The sequence below is a fragment of the Struthio camelus genome, chromosome 3 (assembly GCF_040807025.1).
Source record: "Struthio camelus isolate bStrCam1 chromosome 3, bStrCam1.hap1, whole genome shotgun sequence".
Taxonomy (NCBI): domain Eukaryota; kingdom Metazoa; phylum Chordata; class Aves; order Struthioniformes; family Struthionidae; genus Struthio; species Struthio camelus.
Genome location: NC_090944.1, coordinates 107063372 through 107084099, shown reverse-complemented (window position 1 = coordinate 107084099; position 20728 = coordinate 107063372). Strand labels below are relative to the sequence as shown.

The window sequence follows — 20728 nt, the reverse complement described above, 5'->3', positions numbered from 1 at the left end:
CATATGACAAGGTGTTGTGCCCTGAATCTGGAGCTGTGGGGTATAACTCTGTGCTTTTCCACTAGTTCCCTATGTGCCCTGAGGCAAATCATTTCTGTGCCTCAGTTTCTTTAACTGTGAAAAATGTCTTCACAATATCACTTTGGAAAAAGCTTTACACATAAGCGGCATACAAGAGTGGGTTGTTTTTACATAGACTTTACATCTCAGAATAGACTCCTCTCTTGTACCATCTTTTTGAACCCACTAGAATCAAAAAGTCACATGGATGCATTTGAAGTCCTGTATATTTCAGGAAATAGTCAAAGTCAGTGACTTGGTTAGCACCTTTTTGGCTAAGGTTCGGAGGAATGGTTTAATTACAGGTCATAGGTCTGGGGGGTTGATCACAGGTTTTTCTTGTCCGTGCTTCTGTCTGAATGGGAGCTAGCTCAGTGTTCATCTAAGTGAGAGGCAGACCTGTTTTATTGCTGATAGAGGTAAGTCCTGTGAGGTAAACAGCATTTTAGTGGTCATGTTTTCCTCTTGAATTCGGAGATTTGGCCATTGCCAGAAGCTTCTGGATCTCAAGCACTGATTTCCCTCAGACAAGAGGAAGCTCCAGCACGTGTTTAACTTAAGTGGTGCTGCTTCGATTTCTAACACGACTTTCAAGCTGTCTGGGCGGGAGCGCACACTCCGTTGTTTCAAGGAAAGGCACCACTGCAATGCTGAGTGAGGGGTTAAGAGAGGATACTCACGCTTTCCTCCAGCCATCTCCTCCAACCAGCTTTGTTTCGCAGGCCTACTTTATAAATCAAGACAATCCCATAAGTAAAACCTGTTTTCCCTCATAGCCGCCCTGCATCCCAGGCATAGAAAGAACAAGTGGAGATAAAATGATATACACAGCTGTCAGTATAGATCCTTCAAAGTAACTAAAAGAATTCATTGTTTGACTTGGATCGTCATCCAATTCTGAGTGACGTTAGGGAAAATTTTGCTGGTTATACTTGCATATACTTCCACTCCAGAATTAAAGCTTCATTTTTGTCTCTTTTCCTATTTTAGATTACAACGCTTCCAAAATAATATTAATAAAGTAATAAAAGCCACATCGTAATAGCTAAGTGTTTATAGAGATATTTATGCTGATATCAGTATAGCAATGGGCTGATATAACTTTTCTACATTGACAAGCCCTTAAAAATACGAGAGGTTCAGCCTTTTATGTCTTCAGGGAAAAGAACTAGCTAGAATGTTAAAGAGAAAAATTTTTTTACCTTTTGTTTTGATAAATCCCACTTCTAATCTTCCGAGGAACTCTAAGTTAAACAAAATCAGTAGAATTATTAAGATTGCCAGAATATTTGCAGTAACCAGCTGCCTGCATAATAAGTGACACAGCTGTATAGTTCACCAAAGGTCTGCTAAGGCTTTTCAGACCATATAAATCCTTCTTTCTTTGCTCATTCTGCTTATTAAAATGAAGGCACTATTGTGAGCATTACAGCATTCGTTTAGCAGTCAAAGCAAGAAGCTTGGGGTGGGGGCAGGAAGAAACCCCCTCAATCTTGCAAGGGAAAACTGCGCTGAAAGTATGTTTTAGCCAGCTGGAATTATGTTACAGTAGCCTGAATAGAAAAGAGGTCATTCAGATTTATTGAAGGATATAGTGAAAATCAGAGGTCCACACTTCACAGCTGGCATGCTTTACAAAAGGCCAAAGGTGGCAGCTGAATTAATAGGATCCATAATATCAAAAAGACATAGGCAGCTGATGGATCTATATGGAACGGAAAAAAGACTCAATTGACAACAGGCAATGGAGAAATGATTTAAAATAAACTGGAAAGAGCATAAGATGCAGTTAATTTTTGTCAGATTATCTACATGTGTGGTGCCCATTTACTTCTCGAACGAGGACGAATGTTGAAATGTATGGATATCTGATATATTCTCTAATATATATTAGGAAATATTTGAACAGTTATGTCTTTAAATTCATCAACTCCTATAAAGTGACAGTGGTAAAAAGTAGTGGTAGAGCTTTCCATAACAATCAAATTAAATGTCACAGAAGAGGCCTTGCCATGTTTTCCATGTAGATCTCAGCAACATCATTACTTTCTGTGTGCAGCTGATATCCCTGTGAAATAAAAGAATAGAAGAATTAGCAAATATCATTCCAGCACCACTGTAACAAGGACCTGTATTCTCAATAAAAGAATAGAAGAATTAGCAAATATCATTCCAGCACCACTGTAACAAGGACCTGTATTCTTAAAATTCAATCTTCTTGTTGCTTAGGATTTCCTGCAAATGGTACTCGAAGCCATGGGATGAGAATATAGCAACACTGCGTGGCCAAAATGAAGCATGATGTAAAATGCGGTAAATAATAGGACTCACGAAAATAAGTGTAAGAAGTAGAACAATCACAGACCAAAGAGAAGAACATTTCAAATAATTTTATGCACTCAAGTCAGCGGTACTGGATAATCTCCATTACAGTACTAAAAGAACTAAAAGTAAGACTGTAGGTAACCATCATCCTCAGATAGTACTATATCCTTGGAGAATGGCAAATGGGGTGCCTGAATTCAGGAAAGAGGGCAGAAAAGATCCATGAATGACAGACCTGTTAATCTGGGCTCAATAGCATGAAGAGCTCTATGACTTAATTTTAAATGGAAGGATAATTAAATATGAGTAAGAACATGGAAATGGGACAAAGTATGATACGGGGTTGAAAAAGTAGATTGTACCAGATTAACCTGGTCTCATTTTGTTAAAGTAATTGGTTTTCTAAAGAAAGAAAGAAAATATGGTAAACCTAATTCATTGGGATCAAGGCAAAGCATTCAGTAAGGAACCACAAGATAAAATACTGTGTAAACTGGAGAAGACAGAGTTCAGTAGAAAACTTGAACTTGGCAAGAGCTAGTTAAAATGGAGTCAACAGTATGTGATACATAAAAGAGAGCTATCAAACTGGAGGGAGGTTAGTAGAAAGTTCATCAAAGATCTGTCTTGGTACCAATCTTAGGGACTTTCACCAGAGATGTTTTCGGCTAACTATACTTGGCTAACTATTTAACTAGCATTCAAAATAACTTCAGCACGAGGAATAAGAGAGAAGCGGTCAACTTGATAGGCTGGAAAAACAGAAATGAAACTTCATTTAAAGGTACAAACTCAAATGCTAATGAAAGTATTGATAAGATTCCTGCAAACAGGTAGGATGGCATTCCATGAAAGGGCCAGGGAGCAAAAAATTGTTTCATTTATTAGCACATCACAGGGTGAGTATATTGTTGTAAGTCACAATCATATCACGTCAATCACAGTCATACCAGTATGTTACGACTGAATCAGTAGATGTGTACCAGGAAAAATATTTCTAGTAAACATCAGCAAGCGTTACTCCATGATTCATGGCTCTGCTGGGGTCCTGTGTACAACACTTTGCTTATTCATGTTGAGGGAGGCTGTAGTCAAACTGGAAAGGTGCAATGTGGGCTACAGGAGGGCAGGAAATGGAAAAGCTGCTCTCCTCTGAGAGGACCGACGGCACAGCTGAAACAGGGTCAGTGTCTCATCCCAGAATGTATCCAAACATATCACTGGACAGTGTGCTGTTTCAGAGTGCCCTTCATTTCCCAGCCCAGTCTCTGCTCTCTCAACAGCCCTCCTTTTTGCTTGTTTCAAGCGCTGTTATCTAACTGTTTTCAGTGATTGCACGTGAGAGGGAAGGGGAACGAATATGCAGATGTCCATCAAGAGACACAAGAAATGGGCCTGAATTGTGAGCCTAAGTCAAATGGTTGGGAATGTCTGAAAGAATCATAATGAAACTAAACATTTTATTAGTCTGCCCCATATGTCAGCTGCAGCACTTCCAAAACCTGTCCCAAATTACACACACATGTAAGGGCTCTACCCAGCCAGGGAAAGAAAGCAAGACCGACAGTGATAATGTCATGGACTTGGCACACAGCAATACCCATGAAACTCATGAACACATTCAGTTTCTCACATCCTTCTTTTGTTAAGTATTACTAATTGATTAACCCTCACTTCCACAGATCCCCGGAGCTCTGGGAACGATCTGAAATGCTTATGTAAGAACTGAAAAAGGTAAGTGAGCTTAAGATGCTGGAAATGTAGCTCAGGCTTAAATCTGGCTTGCGCACGTCTTCCCATACCTACCTGATACATGAGAGAAGATATATAGAAGGGGTCTCAGTCTTAGTCAATACAGTAGATATTTGAGATTTACTTGTTAAAAGTTATAGATGACACAGCTATTCTGAGCCAGTTGTTCTCTGACTGCAATGACCATGTCCCATCCCCTCAGCCCCCAAGATTATTTCTCTGTTTGCTGCAAAAGTGCAGTGAATTCATATTTTTCTGTGAGCGTTAGGGTGCTGACAGGTCTCAGCAGCTTAGCTATACAGTTGCTATCATGTTGGCATATGAAATCGCTCTCTCATGCTGTTTCTTGAAAGCGAAGATAAGTGCAGCCATGCACAGCTAAGAGGGGCCTTTTATTGAGAAGGCTGATTTAGCAGTGGAGACAATCATATTTTTCATACCTCTGGATAATTAGAATAAGTTGACTGGGCAAGCAGCCAAGATGGAGTTTATACAGACGATGGATTTCCCCTGAGTTTGCCCTTTTAAAACATCAAGTTTTGAGGGAAGATTAGGCTTGTTGTAGAGTCTCAGTCTTTTGAAGCCTGTCTGGGAGGTGAAGGAGAAACTTCACTGTGGGCAAAAGGAGTAGGGGTCCTCAAGAAGAAGGTACCGGGCTGGGATGGCTGGATCCTGGGTTCAGTATTTAGATGCATGGAGGAGCCTTTCCATGTATATCTTCGGCTGGTGCCACTTTCTCTCTGGTGAGCTGGAAATATTTCAGATGGAGATGAGGAGTTAGGGTCAAGGATGATTTTTGTGAGTGCTCCAGCTGAAATAAAAAAAACATGAGAGCTCTTCCAGTCCTGACCAGTTCAGTTTGTGTGATAGAGGAGCTGCCTCAGGTGGTACAGCCACTCCGGAGAAATGGCTGTTTATATAGATTTGAAAACTCACCAGTCATTGTGTTGCTCTTATTTCCAAGATATTTAAAAGCTGCCTATGAGCACCTTCTGAGGAACCTGAGGGATGCAGCTAATTTCCAGCCAATTGAACAGTTTAATTGGTACTATACGGTGTTAGGGCAGATGGGGGTGTAGGAAAGAGATCTTAGTTAAGTACATCAAGGACCTCTATTATATGACACTTGTCTCACGCGGTGATTCTCAGACCTTTTCAGCAGTGACTTTACTTAACAGCATCTATTAACTTCATTATTCATGTTAGGTTTATGTCTTCTAAAATGGTAAGAGGTATGCTGACAGTTCTGTTTTGGGGATAGATGGTTCTGCTCTCCATATTCCTGTGCCTCTAATGTAAATCCAGATTACACTCTTTCTGAAATACGTCTCTCTGTTTTGTGTTCCACTTTTCATGCTACTAGAAGCACCCGTATAAATGATTTATACTGTAACAGTAGTTTCAAAAAGAATTTTATGCTTGGGACTATAATCTCAGAAGGCTGCACTGTCTTATTAAAGTGTGATCCTCTGTGTTTTATTTGCAACTACTATTTCTAAAATATTGCTGTACCTCTACCTTGCATAAACAGTTGCTGCAAATCCGTAACTATTCTGAGCAAGTGACCACTTAGAAATTATGAGAAAAATGTATATGCTTTCCTCAAATCTTCAAAATATAGAAAAGAAGAGTGTATCCATACTAATGATTCATATAGAGATTTCAACAGTACCTAAAATAATAAAAAGAGGGCACATTATTCTGTCTAGCACAGTTCCTATGGTTTAAGTAGTCTGCTTGGTTTTGCCGTCTGTTGTTGCAAGCTTCAATTCAATCTGAGCCAATGTTTTGGCTGAAAAGGGAGGTTATATATGTTTTTGCATAAAAACTGTGTGAAAATAGTGAATTAGTTTCAAGTGCTTTAGATATGAAACATCCAGGAAAATCTATAGCCTCTTGTGGATTTGGTGTAAGTACTGAGACCTAATCTAGGGTTTACTCAGAGGTTAAGGGGTTTTAGGGTAGCCTCGCAAATAGATGGCTTAACAGTGAGTGCATTTTTTTTTTCTGAAAATGTTGCAAAGGCATGCTGCTACATTTCAGTCACACAGGCAGCCCTTGTTACACAACACATGAAGCATTACAGGTTTTGAGCACTTCAGTTACAATATTTTAAGATTTTTTTAATCACATACTCTTACCTCTAATTGTTAGGGGAGAAATGTAGGGTCCTGCTCCAGTAGCCAGCTATATTCTCACCTATAAACCCACATATGCCTTTGAAAGTCCTTTAAAATGCCCTCTTATAGCCAGTAGTTCACTGATTCATTCCAGATATTTCACTGAATAGGATACAGCCCTCACCTTTATCCTGCCTCTGTGGTAGCACTCTCTGGTGTCTCATAAATCCCTTCTCTCATAAAAAAAAAAAAAAAAAAAAAGAGAGAGAGAGAGAGAGAGCGAGCCTGCTCTGGGTTCAATCCAGCTCATCTTCCAAAATGAAAACAGAAAACATAAATTTTGTTCCATTGTGATATGGGAATTCCTCAGCTGGTTAGGCCTTTATTTCAACATTTGTTTGCCTTTCTTGCAAAATAACTGTAGTTGTACTTTGTGGTGGTGGCTTCAGACTGAGATCTTGCTCACATGCCTAGTTATTCCGCCATTTCTGTAACAAGTTGTGGGTCAGTCTCTGTTCATCCTGCTTGCTCTCCCTTCTCACAGCCTGAACACCAAAGGCATGACTTCTCCCTCCTCCTCAACACAAAGAGCCTTCCTACTACTCAGCAGCTTTACCTGTTATCTCAGTAACACATTTTCAAATTTCATAACAGATTTTTCAAATGCCATCACTCAGCTGTCCTTTTTTTCAGCTGAGAATGTATTGTCATTCTGCCTTGAATTGGGTCCACTTACTCTGTTATGTGTGATTATCAGATAATATACTTGAGGATGCAGTCCTGATGGGAGAAATTCAAGTTAAATCATACAAAGTTCTCTGTGCATACTACAGTATATGTAGAGAAAGAACTTATACGCATACAAAATAGGAGACAATCTTTCCCATGTTCAGACTTAGACTAAATATAGAAGCTCCCTCTTTCTGTGGGCAGGACTCTGATCCCAGCTGGAACACTGCTAGAGGTATGTGCTTTTATAGTAAAACATGTATTACTACTCAATTAGAACTTTATTGTGTTGAAAGAGTCACCACCAGGGGGACAGGAGGCAATTATTTTGCCAGCTTTTAGCTGGGAGGGATGTGTTTTTTCTAGGACCCAGTTTTGCCTTTTAAGGACTTCACTGCAGCATAATTTGAATCGTTTCCTGCATCATTCCAGTTTTACCTTAGTGTTATTGAAAATAGTCTGCCTTTGGAGGGCTGTCCTTAGAGAATGGATTCCTAAGTAAACAGGCACCTGATACATTGGGTTTATCCTTTTAGAAAGAGCCTCTTTGAATGACAGAAATCCTGTGTTTATCTTAGAGTCATGGGACCAAGGAGAAGATCTTCCTTTTGTGCTCCCCCTACTTGCAATAAACCTTTGCTGTTTGATTTGGTGCTTGCAGCCTCAGCATTTTGAGGACATGCCCCCCTGACTTTCTGCACAATCCTTGGGACTGGAATCTCTGCAAAATGCCTTTCGCTCTCAGAATTCAGTAAGTCTAAAATAGTTTTGGAATTGCTAAATAAGAGCAGGTGATTAAAATGCTGTGTGTGTAGAGGTGCAGGTAAAACTCCAGACTCTGGGAATTCACAGTGAAGAGATCAGCCTCCTTCTCTCTTTGCTCATCCCTTACCAGGCTTCCTCTTTTTCATCCTCTTTTCTCTCTTGCTTTCAACTGCTGTCTCTTTCCTCTCTCACTTCTTACACAGAATTTTATTTTGAAGGTAAACTTTATAACAGTTGAATAAGGAATCAGCCCACTGGGGCCTTTGCACTTGACAGAGTGGCTGTGGTATCACGGGGAACCTTGTCAGACTCTCTGTGGAACAAAAGACACACAATTACTGTATCCAGTAATTGTGCTGATGCACAGTGCTGATGCTGTGACATGATAAAAAAGACATTAGAATAAATGGAAAAGAAAGAAAAGGAAATGGATGGTTTGTGCTTAAATGTATAAAGTACAGCAGTGGGGGGCTGAATGTCAAAAGGATGCTTCACATGGAGCAGCATTTCCCTACCCAGCACCTTGCTCTGTTTCCAGTAGCTGGAGCTCACAGCACTAACAAACTGCACTCCTCACTCCCCTGAAGGGAGGGGTGGCAGGGCAAGGACATTAGGGTTGGTAGTTTTGGTCCTGTTTCCAGGGTTTGGGTCCAACAGCTCGCTCCCACAGCGTGTGTCCCCAGGCAAATCCTTCCCACTCACCCCATTCTCCAGTGGGAGCTTGTGATCCTCTCTGCAACACTTGCTGCCCTTTGGAATGACCCGTCCTTTCCTCCCACTGCCGGCACCTCTTTTCTTTTCCTCACTGTCACCCATTAGGTTGTCACATTCATTTCCAGCTCAAAAGGCTTTCCAGTTCAGTTTTCTCTTCATTATCTTCACTCCATTTCTGCACATTGCTTTCTCTTACCCATTTATCTGCTGCTGATTCCCAGACTGCACCCTAGTTAACAAGGCACTTTCCGGCTGCGTGAGCTCTGTAGATCACTGCTTGCTCTCCATTTCCCTACACAATCTGATACTCATTTTCGTTAGGATATTTTATGCCACTGTGGCTGTGTACTGCAGCTTTAAAGTGGGAATAAGTGGAATTGATGTAGGAAGAGATTTTCAAAGGCACAAATGGTACCCAGATATCTGACTCTTGATCACTCTTAATGGCAATTGGGTATGTGATTGGTGTTTATTCCTTTGAATATCTCCTCCACTCTTTTTAGACCGTGAAACACCTTCAAAAGTAATGAGAATCAGACCCAGAATTATAATTTCCTTGCACTTCCCAGGATGAACTTTCTCTAGGGCTAGACGATAAATGCTCTGCTCTGCTCTGCTTGTGTTACTTTTCTTCCTTGGACCAAATCCAGAAGTCAGTTGAGTTGGTGGATATGTACCCAGCTAAGGAGAAATTCAAACTGACTCAAGATTTTCATATCTGAAGCAAAGAGATGTTCATCTGAGTGGAGGATGGTGTGTGATTTATCTCCTCTTTACAGCATCAGTCAGTACACTTTGTATAATTCACCATTTCAAGACAGAATGAGCAGTATCCGTTTATAATTGTGCCTGCATACCCATGCTATCAAATGCCCTCCTCTAATCAATGATGACAGAACCATTAGAAGAAATTACTGATCATATCAGATCTCAGACTTCAGCCTATTTATGTTTCAGTTGGTTTTTTTTAATCTCATTTCATTCACCACACCCATCTGCAGCAGTTACCTTGCTTTGTGTCCCATTTCAACTTCTGCTTGTCGTAATGCTGTATGTGTTAGAGGAAGGTGACTTTGCAGAGAGATCAAGCAGCCAGAGAAACAAGGAGCTGAAACTATGGAGAGGGTTTTCTCATTTTGAATGCGGAGACATTTAGTTCTATGGGAAAAAAAGATGGATAAAAATTTCTTTCCCTTTTGGAAGTGACCTTATCCCTTCCAATTCGCCCGGAAACTCTGCTACCACTGTATAACTCAAATTCTGGGCTCAGTACGAGAGCTGGATAAAAAAACCCTATCATAGGGCTATAGAAATTAAATAAGATGGTAATGGTGAATTGGCTTGCAAATTCAGAGAGAACATGTGATGCCAGATTATCTACAATGACGCAAACCACTGTTTCTCTCCTTTCCTTAATGTGCAAGTATTAGGCTTCACTGCTTCTCTGCAGCCTTGTAGGGAGGTTTCTTCCCTTTCGTATTCAAAGTTGCCCAGCTGGGGCACAGGAGGGGGGGGTGTCTTTTCTTTAGCTGGGTGTCGTGTAATAATTTTCCATCTTGGCCTGTGAATAAGGGATCACAAATGTAGTAAGTTGGGGAGCCATTAGAATGGCCTGGGATCAAACTGGGAACCACAAGGAGTGGGTCACGCAATTTAAGTCAGAGCTTAGTAACTAATGCTAGAACAGCCTTTCTCCCTTAAAGACTGAGTACAGATGAGGGAAAAGATTCAGTAACATACACTCACCAGTGGGCTGCACAAAGCCAGGACGTAAGAAAGGTTCCAGTATAGGAACTCCTCATTGAAAACTGTTTCTACCCTGGTGCTAAGAATATTTTAAAATCCTATTTTAATTATCAATCTGTCTGCATTTATGAAAAGATTAAAATGTTTCTGAAAAGCCACATTACAATTAAGGCAACACAGTTAAGCTGTAATTGGCAAGATCCTCATTTACACTGAGATTCCTTTAAGACCTCTTTGTGTGGGCAGAATGTTGCAAAGCGCAATTACATTTCATTAACACTCACCTTAAAGCCCCTTATAGTATCGGAGCAGTAGAAGGGCATTACTGTGAAAATAAGAATCTAGTCCAAGTACTCAGTGGTCTCAATTCCTATTTGCGTTATGGCCAATTTTCCTTAGTTTGTCAATTTTAAAAGACAGCAAATCCTCTTTACCCACTTTTTAAGGCTTCTTTTTCGGAGGAAAGTGGTATCAAAGCTATTAGTGTAAATGAAAATCAGACCCAACATCCAGATGTTTAGTTCCTCATTTCTGAATTAATCAGAGGAGGATGGCAATAAAGCCCCTTTTCAATTAAATCAGTTCCAGTAGACTGATTGTGTGCGTGTGCACGAGCGTGTGAGTGAGGCCTGAGCTTCCAGGAGCTCCACACTCCGGCTCCTGGGGGACCCTCATTGCCATGGCCAAGAAAGGGATGAGGGCCAAGGTCTTTAAAATAGAGCTGATGATTGAAGAAGTTTCCAGAAGAGCTGGGGTTTTTTTGGGTAACCACATTCTGTCCATTCAAAGCAAAACAACCCTAAAATACTAAAAGTGTTCTTCCTCTACGACTGAAAGCAGAAAGTTGCCATTCAGAAATATTAAATCTCCCCATGGGCAGGACCAGCTCTACCTAAATGATTCTTGACAGATGTTTATCCAGCCTGTTCTTCAAGGACCAATGGATGCTGCACAGACTTCCCCAGACAATCTATTTATTTCAGTAGTTCATTATCTTTACTTTTAAGATGTTTAATTTGGCTCTCCCTTGCTGCAGTAAAGTCTAAGATCTTTACTTGTCTCTTATCTGTGATAGAAAAGAGATTATTGTTTTCCTCTCTATGCCAGAATTTTAGCATGTCTATCCTCAATCTGATCTTCCGTGCTGCACCCTGAACTCTCCGTTCAGTCCACAGCTTCCTCAAAACAGTGGTAAAATAGACTGACAGAGGCCTTACCCATGCCTAGGAGAGAAGGAGAGGCTGCCCGACTGTCTTTACTGTTTTAATTTGACATTAAACTTCACTCCTTTGAGGCACTATATGACCCAGGAGTTGTAGGTCAAGGTTTTCAGCTCCTACTCTACACGGTTTGGTATGCCCAGCTAGACTACATATCACATGTTGCATTGTGTCCGTGATGTGCCTATTCAGAGCCAAAAGGCTAAGTTTTTAAAGTTTTATTCCAAATTTTAAAAAAGACAAACAAGCCGGCCAAAACCTCTTTCACAGTTTTTCTTTGCTATCTGTCATATATGACCTCTTACTACAGCTAGGAGTCATAGCTATCTTTCAATGGAAGAGAAGTGAGGAGGAGACTTCCATGTTGCATTCATTCAATGGAGAAGGACTTCCATATTAAATGTTACCTATCCATTTTGCTTAACTAGAGATGGGTCTTGATTAGAGATGAGTCTTGTGTAAAAAGGAGAGCTCAGCTTCAGATTTGTTTGCAATTCAGGGTGCTCTTCTGTTCTTGACCAGACCCAGACATCCTAATACTGTACCATTTGAACCTTGCTACTGGGTTTCGTCCAAGCAGAAGCTGTTCCATATCAAACGAACCTGTCTCTGTATGTATACCTCTATGCAGGGCTTTCCTTGCTCGAATAATTTACATCTGGTTAAAGAAAAAGAATCTCAGAGCTGAGCAAGAGCAAAGGGCTCACGGATAGTGCTTCTAGCTGCTTTGTGTTGGATCAGTTCCTTGTTAAATAATTAAACCTTATAATCTTGATCCTCTGATAATTATTTATGAACGTGATTTGTTGACATTAGTTATTTGAACATTGCTCTTTGAAACGCTGGCTATGGCACTCTGCTACTTGGTGAGCCAGAGTTATCAAAATTTTAGACTGTAAGCTGCAGTCCCCAAAGCATTCCCAAGTTTGCTGAGACAAAAGGGCCTTACCTGATTCACGTCTGTACTTTCTCTATACACTTCCTCTTCTTCTCTCTGCCTTTTAAAACTGTATTAAAGGATGTGATGGTGTTGGAGCTGCTTTTTTTCAAATCACTCATGAAAAAGGGCTGCTGATTACTTACAGTAATTAAATACCCCTAGAGTGCTTCATAAGAATGAAGGTACAAACCCAAGAATCTGGAGAATCAAATGTAGGAAATTAAATTTAGGCTGCTGAAACATTCACTTCATCAGGCCTGCCTTGTCCCGCACTATTGTGAAGTGTTGCTGAGAGTTGTTAAGAAGTTATCATGTTCCACTCCAGAGACAGTTTAATTTCACTGGTGGATAAAATCTACTGATCTCTATGAATCTTTTGTACGTTTCATCAAAGAGGATTTTCAGTGCCAATAGAAAATAATAATGCAAATCCACTGAAGACACTGGCATTCTGATGAGTGCTATTGTTTCAAATAAGAACAAAAGCTAGACTTTTTAGCTTATTTTTGAAAAAGTGAAAGAGGTAGAAGACAGTAATCTGCCCACCTCAAATTAGTCAAAGGTCTATGCTCTTCATCTGTGGGAAATTTAGACCCAAAATTCCACTTAATCTGAAACTGAGACTTGAATCTGGGTCTCTGTTTTTCCATGGGCAGGTGCCTTCACAATTTTGCTCTCCTTGTTTTGAGCACAAGTTCCGTTCTAGACCTGAGAATGTCAAAACTGATCATTTCTATGATGGAGTGGTCTATTTTTGCTATTCATTTCAGGTTCCCTTTAGAGTCCATGGGGAAAGGCAACAGGTGTGATTTATCTGATCTGCTTTAGACTTCTATTTAGAGCAAGATGAACTGTATCCTAGAAGTGCCTGCTTCTCTCCATTGGCTATAAAGGTACCCTAGAGTCAGTTACTAAGATGTAAATACTTATGTGCCTCGTACTCTGACTCTTTTCAGCCCTAAAGGTGAGAATAATGCAAAGCCACCGATAAAGGACACTTAACCTGGCCAGAATTGTGGACCTAAATTCTTCCCTACTGTTATGGACTTGGATTACGTTCTCATTCAAAGACTGGTCTGGACTTTATGGCATATCTTATTTCTTTGTATATTGGGATACTTCTGGAGAGATTCATATCTATGATGAAAATATTTTATTTTCTTGGAGAGAAAATCCATTTTAAAAGGAAAAATGTCAGAAGATCCAGATGAGGTTTGTACCTCACTAAACCATATGACAACCTCCTCCACTCCACCCACCTTTAAGGATGTACGTTGATCCAGGTGGTGACCAGCTCATACTTTTCCCTAAGAAAAAGGGCTTTTTTTTGTACTGCCAAATATAGTAAATCAGTCTTTATGATACTCACAGGCTTAAGGTCAGCAAAGAATCGAGCATGGTGCATCTCACGTATGCACAGAATACAGATGGATGTATTCTGGATCATTTGCTACCCACTTTCCCTGGACAGAATTGTCAGGGCTGCCTTTGAACGTCTTCCTTGCCTTGTCAGTTCCCTTCATAATGAGTGGTAGCCTCCCTAAAACACCAGACCTACTGAGATCACAGTGAAGCTATTTCTCACTTTTTTTTGCCAAGATCTCCCAGCCCTCTGATAGAAATCTTATCAGGAGAGTGAAGAATAAAAATCGGAGAAAGAAAGGGAATTGGATGTCTACAAAGCTCTGGTGTCTCATGCTGTCAGTCCCTTTAACCTTCACAAGCAAGAATTATTTAAAAGATTAAAAACAGGCTAGAGAGTGCCCTTCTGTTCCTTTGTATAGTCATCTTTTTATTGCCATGACAGCTATGTTTCCCATAGGCACTGCGAGTGTGATTGCTGCTCCTCAAGAAATACACCACTTTGTTAACCTGCCAGGCTCTCTAGCTACCACTGAGGTTCCGAACGTAAATCAGTGGAAACATCTGAAGTAGCAAATCCATTGGCTTTATGGACATCATTTATTATAAATTACATTTCTTCCTAGAAAGACCTGATTGTGGTGGCCCATCAGAGCTGTTAAAGTTCCTGCTTTTTTGAGAAAACTCTATATTGTCCTTTATGCTTGCACTGCCCATCTCACTAATCTCGCTGCAAAGCCCAGTGGGGAAGAGGATCCTCCAAGAGAGGGGAAGGGATCTGGGTGCTTGACTTCTTCACATCACGTCCCTGTGTTCTTTTTGGCTGCTACTGGGATAAATGAGCAGCGCTTTGCTGTACTACATGTATTCTTGTATTATATCTGTCCTGCAGCTGCACACAGCCACACAAATCAAAGACCAAATTTCTATTGCCTCTGGAATTGTGCAGGAAAACAGCTAATAAGTTGCTCCTGCCTCAATGAGTTTATGCTCTAAGGTGTAACAAGAGGCAGCAAATGAATATGGGTCCAGGAAGGGGGAGAACAAGCTAGTGCTGCAGCACACAGTTGTAAAAGCAAAATAATTGCCTTTTAAATTCTTATGTTTATATCTCTGCAGAGCCTGAAGTGCCCCAATCAAAACCAGTGACGCCTTGTGTTGTGCTGCAAATACTAACAAAAGTAGACTGTTCCTGCTGCAAACATCTCTCATTCTGAAAAGTCAAAGCAAACACAAAGTAGGAAATGAAAAAATGTGACATGGGAAATAAATGACTTTCCCCCCAAAATACATCTTATTAGGGCTTTGCAAAGCTGCCAGGCCCCAAGTTCATGTCTCTATCTCCCAAACGGAAATAAGGCGTTTGATCAGAAGCTGGCTATGATGGTTAAAATTTACTTCCAGAGTGCAGAGTGGGTATGAGAATCTAGCCTCCTCTCTTGTGATATATATTTCAGATGCCCACCAATAAAATACTTTTTGCTATGATTATTATTCTGCCCTGAGCTCCCCTTTTGCGCTCAAGTCAGAAGCTTAATTTTATTTTCACACCCAAGGTGCTTGGCACCTTGCAGACAATTCACACTTCACCTGTAATTAGATTATTATTATTTTTAAAATATCCAGCAGCTAGTAAGGCAATTGATATCAGTCATATTAACACTTCAGCTCTGGGGGTCAGAGACTAGGATAAAGTGAAGAAAAGATGATGGCAAATCTGTCTGTCTATTCATCCTTCCTGCCCTCTTTCTTCCCTCTCTCCTTTACTTCTCTTTTTTTTTCCCTAGTGAAAGAAAAAAGAGGTATGCTTTCCTATTAGAGCTGCTGATGTACTTCGTTTGAAATAAAACCCAGAGAATTCTGCAAAAAAACATGATACCATAAAACAAGAGTAGATTTATGGAAAGATGAGTTAGTGGTTTTGTTTCTGTGTGCTTTTGGTAACTGAGTGGATGTTTAAATATTGCTGCATGGTGGTCTACAGCAGTGATGATGCACTGTTCTCCGCAGATGATCCCTTCAACGTGTAGGAAGTGGATGAGAAAGAGGATTGACACTGGGAACGCCAGGAGGTAAAGGTTAGAGCGAAATGCAAAGCAATGATATTTTTTGGCCCCTAAGAACTGCTCATGGGCTGCTCTGTTTGCTGGTGGAAGGTGTAGCCACCAAGACTGCAAGAGGTTATGAAAATCTGGGCCTTGTGGAGCTGAGAAGTTACTCCATGGGTCAGGGAGAAGGTTGAGGTCACCAGAAGGCGTTCATCCCCTTGGGAAGGAAAGGTTGCAGAGCAGCAAGGCAAGCTGGCAACAGGCATCACCTGGGAAGGCTGCAGCCACTCAGCAGTGTCAGTATCGAAGACACCCACGGGCGCTGGAGAAACTGAGGGTGAGCAGGAGGGATGGAAGGGGAGAGCCAGGCGGAAGGACACACCATGAAACAAGGCTCTTCTCCCTTGTCTGAAGGAGGTTTAGGGATTCATATCCTGCCTCCGGCACAGCTCAGGGAAATCCCAGTCCCTGAGAGATGAGGAGGTTTGGAAGACTTGACAGTCTATGGAAACCCCAGCGGTTACGTTGTCAAAGACAATGAAGTGATTTTAGATATTAAAACTCACTTTCAAAGCAATGTAGGCTCTTTTATTTAAGATCTTTAAAAAACGTTCCCCTAACTCATTACAGGCACAGTAAGCAATTACAATATCCCTAAGTGCTCCTGAATCTCAGTGTTCCCAAATAAAGAGTTCTTTCCTCTGCATTTAAACAGAATTTAAGATCACATAGTTTGGTGATATAAAATCAGTTTGTTACAATTCATCAGGAATTTTCATAAAAGAGTTTTCTCATTTTTATGGAAAATTCTAGGCTTCTCAACAGTACATTTGGATGGAAAAAGTTTGATTTTGCCATTTGAAATTTTTGAAGTATTCTGTTTCAACTGGGTATTTTAAAACAAAAGAAACCTTTAGGAATATTCTGGTCTGTATGAAAGTCTAATATTTCAACTCTTCAGTACCAATTCCAGAAAAAAAAAGTTCTAAGTGTAGGAATTTTCCGTGGTCTATGAATTCCAATTTTAAATCAGCTATCGTTCCCATGTTTCTTGTGTATATGATTTTAATCCTGTGTTTCTAAAGCATGTAATGCAATTAATATTCAAGCAAAACTCCCACTGATTTCTTATATTAAGAATATTGAACCTGGCTGGCATCACTGATATAATTTGAGAGAAGATTTTCACCCACCATGTAGAAATACTGCTCCTAAATCCAGGCAGCCCTACACTATCACTAACACTCTAAAGTAACACATACTTCATCCCCTTCTGGCTAAGACCTAATAGTTTCCCATGATAAGCTCATTGTAATTTAATCCATCCCTATTTCTAAGCATACTAAGCATTCTGCACCAGTCAATTACATTTAGCAGCTTTGGCACAGACGGTGACATAGATTGGAGAGTGGGAGTTCATGTTTCCATTAAAGGTTTAAAAGGGTTCACTAGTCCAACCTGGTCTTTCTTTGAAAACTTCTGAATTATAGAACAAACTCAGAAGAGAGATCAGTTATTAATAACTGCCTTGAAAAATTAAAAGAAAAGTGTGAAATGATAACCGTACTGCTAGCTGTAAAGAAATCCTTCAGATGCAACTTGCTGGATGATACAGTTATGGTAATTTTTTTGTATTTGGAAATTAACATTTGTCCTTCAAAGTCTCCAGTCTTGGACTCATGAGATTACAAAAAATTCACAGCCTTCATTGATAAAAAGAAGATTTATAGTCCTTGAGTTTGGGAACTGGAGGAGTTAGAGACTATAAACAGTAATATATCAAGCACCAGAAAGCAAAATGAAAGACTTAAACACATTTTATTTACATCCTAATATATAGCATTTTATACGTTACAAAATAATATCTAATTATTTTTTAAATCTCATTAGGACTCTCGCAGCTGTCAAGAGTCTGGAATGGCAGGTGGTATTTTAGAGACTGGATAAAGTGTGGTCTGTAACAAGAATGTTTAAAATGGGAACAGCCAGCCTTTAGCAAGATGTGCTAGTTATGTGTCCCTATATACGAGTAGTATATTACTATAAGGCAGAGAGAATTCAGTTGAGTAGTGCTCCAGTGCTTCAAGGGTAACACTAAATTGATTACTCAAATTATTATGCCTGCAGATATGCTTGTTGAATTCCTTTTGCACTGAATGCATATTTCAGGCCCTAAGCACATGGGAATTTTGAGGTTAAAATGCCATAAATATTTATAGATAAAAGTAATAAAGGTAGCCTTTCAGACCTTAAATTTTATTCAGGTGGTGACTCCAAACAGATATTGCCTTTGAAAGCTAGAATTTGATAAAAACGTATTTTCTCCCATCTTTTACCTGTCTTGTCTCTTTTGATTGTGAACTGCTTGCTGTAGGGGCTGTCTCTTACTAAGTGAGTGTACAGTGCCTACCACAACAGAGCCTTGACTCTTTTCTGGGGTATCTAAACAGCATTGCAAAGCCGATAAATAATTGAGTTGTACATCATTCACTTTGGCAGTTAGGGAGAATAGATCCTTTCAATGCAGGAATTACTGAATGATGTTTTTATAAAGTACATAGTCATGGTAGTCCCTCTTGACCTAAAAAAAACAATTATTTGGAATAGGACTTGTGATAGCAAAAGGTTTTTTTTTTTCTACCTGGCTGGAAAAGCAGTAGCACTGAATGGTCATATGAATGTACCCAGAATGATATGTACTTTCAGGCTCTGAGGGGATTTCAACTTGTGCTGAATGTTTTAAGCATAACAGTGTCTACGCTGCCTGGTGCTCAACCTCAGACACAGAAGGGAAAATATATGATGGGTCTCATATCTCAGTGATAGCCTGGACTATTGTTTCATGAACTTTCAGCTGTACGTAACAGATTACTCAATGGTACGTTCAGTGCAATCTTTGACTCATACAGAGTCCTCAGGTGTAGGACTTGGACCTTTCCTGAGATGGCTGAATAGGTTTGTGAAAATTTGTAAGCAGAATTCACACAGCAGCCCTCAAAACATATTCTCTCTCCTCCTCAGCTATTACCTGAACTGCCTGGTATCAAACAAGCTAAATCCATCCTTACCAAAGGAGTTACAGATTGCTTTCCAACACTATATTTTGCATATACTATCAGCCAGTGGTGATGTCTGTATTGGAATTAACTTATTACTGAAAACACGTAACAGTTTCTTCTGACATTTTTAATGCAGCATTGAGTTAATGGTGTTAGTTGATGAAAAAATCGAATACATTATTGCTTAAGGGAAAGATAATAGAATTTGATAAATGAGGATAAGGAATGGTGCTTTTTTGGCACTGATCCATTGTCACTTATCTGCCTTTCCGCTAAACTGCTAGCAGCAAGTGAGACATTACCGATTGTAGGTTTACTACAAGATGTGGACTGGGGTGAGATGGCTTAAGGTTCAGTTCATGTCTCAATTCAGATATTCTGATTCCAGAGCTCTTACAATTGATTTGGTCCATCTGAGCAATTTGATGTCATCTGAATTAAGCATTTAGTTTAATCCTGGCAAGAGAGAAGGAGTAATGTATGAAATCATGGCAGAAAGCTAGCAACAAAGGCGATATGATTGGAGTCGCATGATCCAACCTCTATTTTAGGCTTAATTCGTCATACTACGTCAACACTTTCTTCTTCAATTTCCCCTTGTATAGGATGAAAATAATAATCTACTTCAATGTGGCACAGTTCATCAGCTCTATTAGTGACTGCAAGATTCCCCAAGATTTGCAGATGCATTAAGCCACAGAACTGTCAACTAAAACTACTAATTCCCTCATGTTAGAAGGAAATTTATAGATCCATAAAAAGTAAAGCTGGAAAATATCACAAAAGGTCCTCTAATCTGTCCTGCTTTCCTGAGGATGAATGAACTTCTACTTAAACCATTCCTGATAGATGTTTGTCTAGCCTATTTTTAAAATGGTGAGGAATACAGATACCACTGCCCCTTAAGTAATTTGTTTTGGAGCTTGCTTGGATTTTACATTAGGAAAGTCTTCCTAATATTGAGACTTAACTCTGCCTTCCTGCAGCTTAAGCCCATTTCCTTATCCTCTCTATAGCTGACAGAAGTCATTTACTTCTCTTGATATCATGTATGGAAATTGCATGTGAGGAAATAAAACACCATTTTGCAATAGTAAGTGGGAGGCACAGTGGTACTATGGGCTATTTTACTGTAGTTATACTGTAAACTACTGTTTTAACAGCAGTCTCACTTAAGAAAAAAAGAATTTTATAAAACAGTAATTTAGGGTCGATTCAAAGGCCACTGAAATCAGTGGGGATGTTTTACATTGACTTTTTTTAGGCTTTGCTGCTGAAAATGAAGTAATTTTCAAAATCAGAAGTGATTTAATCCTGTGTCCTGCCAGAGGAGTATACCTATAGCAATTCACTTGGGAATTTTGTCTGGTGCTGTTTTCTGGCTGCTTTTTTAACAGAGTTGTCCTTCCTTTTCCTCAAAGGGAGAAAGAGGTCTTACATGACGTTGCAGGCATTTAATCAAAATCAGTACTTTGCTTTGCCATTAATGCCACTGAAATTAATAGGCCATTTCTGAATTAAAATATTATTTGTTATGAAACTGTAGCTAGGTCTCATATACCATGAGTTTCATGTGAATGTTATGTTAGTGATTTTTTAATTCATCACAGGGTGTAAGTGAACAAAAATCTGTAACAGTCCTGCTAATCCCTGTCCTCAGTAGTCCCAGATACTGGGTGCACTTTACAGGGAACAAATCAACAGAGAAGTCAAATGTGAAGGCTACATATGCGTGTTTTCTTTTTCTGGCCATACTCACTTGAAATAAATCATTAATCTGTGGGCCAAACAGCACTTCTGAACTCAGCCACTTGTGGGGAGCGTGTGTGCAGTCAATTGACCTTTGTCCTCTCCTCTCACAGCTGGAGTTTTGCTGGCAAACAGCAGG

The 20728-nt window shown here is 39.9% G+C and overlaps 1 long non-coding RNA gene across 1 annotated transcript in view; it reads left to right on the top strand.

The window, feature by feature from the left end:
- LOC138066827 (uncharacterized) overlaps nucleotides 1-20728 on the top strand; it is a 118376-nt gene that overhangs the window by 58994 nt on the left and 38654 nt on the right. The window contains exon 2 of the long non-coding RNA XR_011140348.1: nucleotides 4068-4119. This is a non-coding gene — a long non-coding RNA (uncharacterized lncRNA). The remainder of the gene's footprint in view (nucleotides 1-4067; nucleotides 4120-20728) is intronic.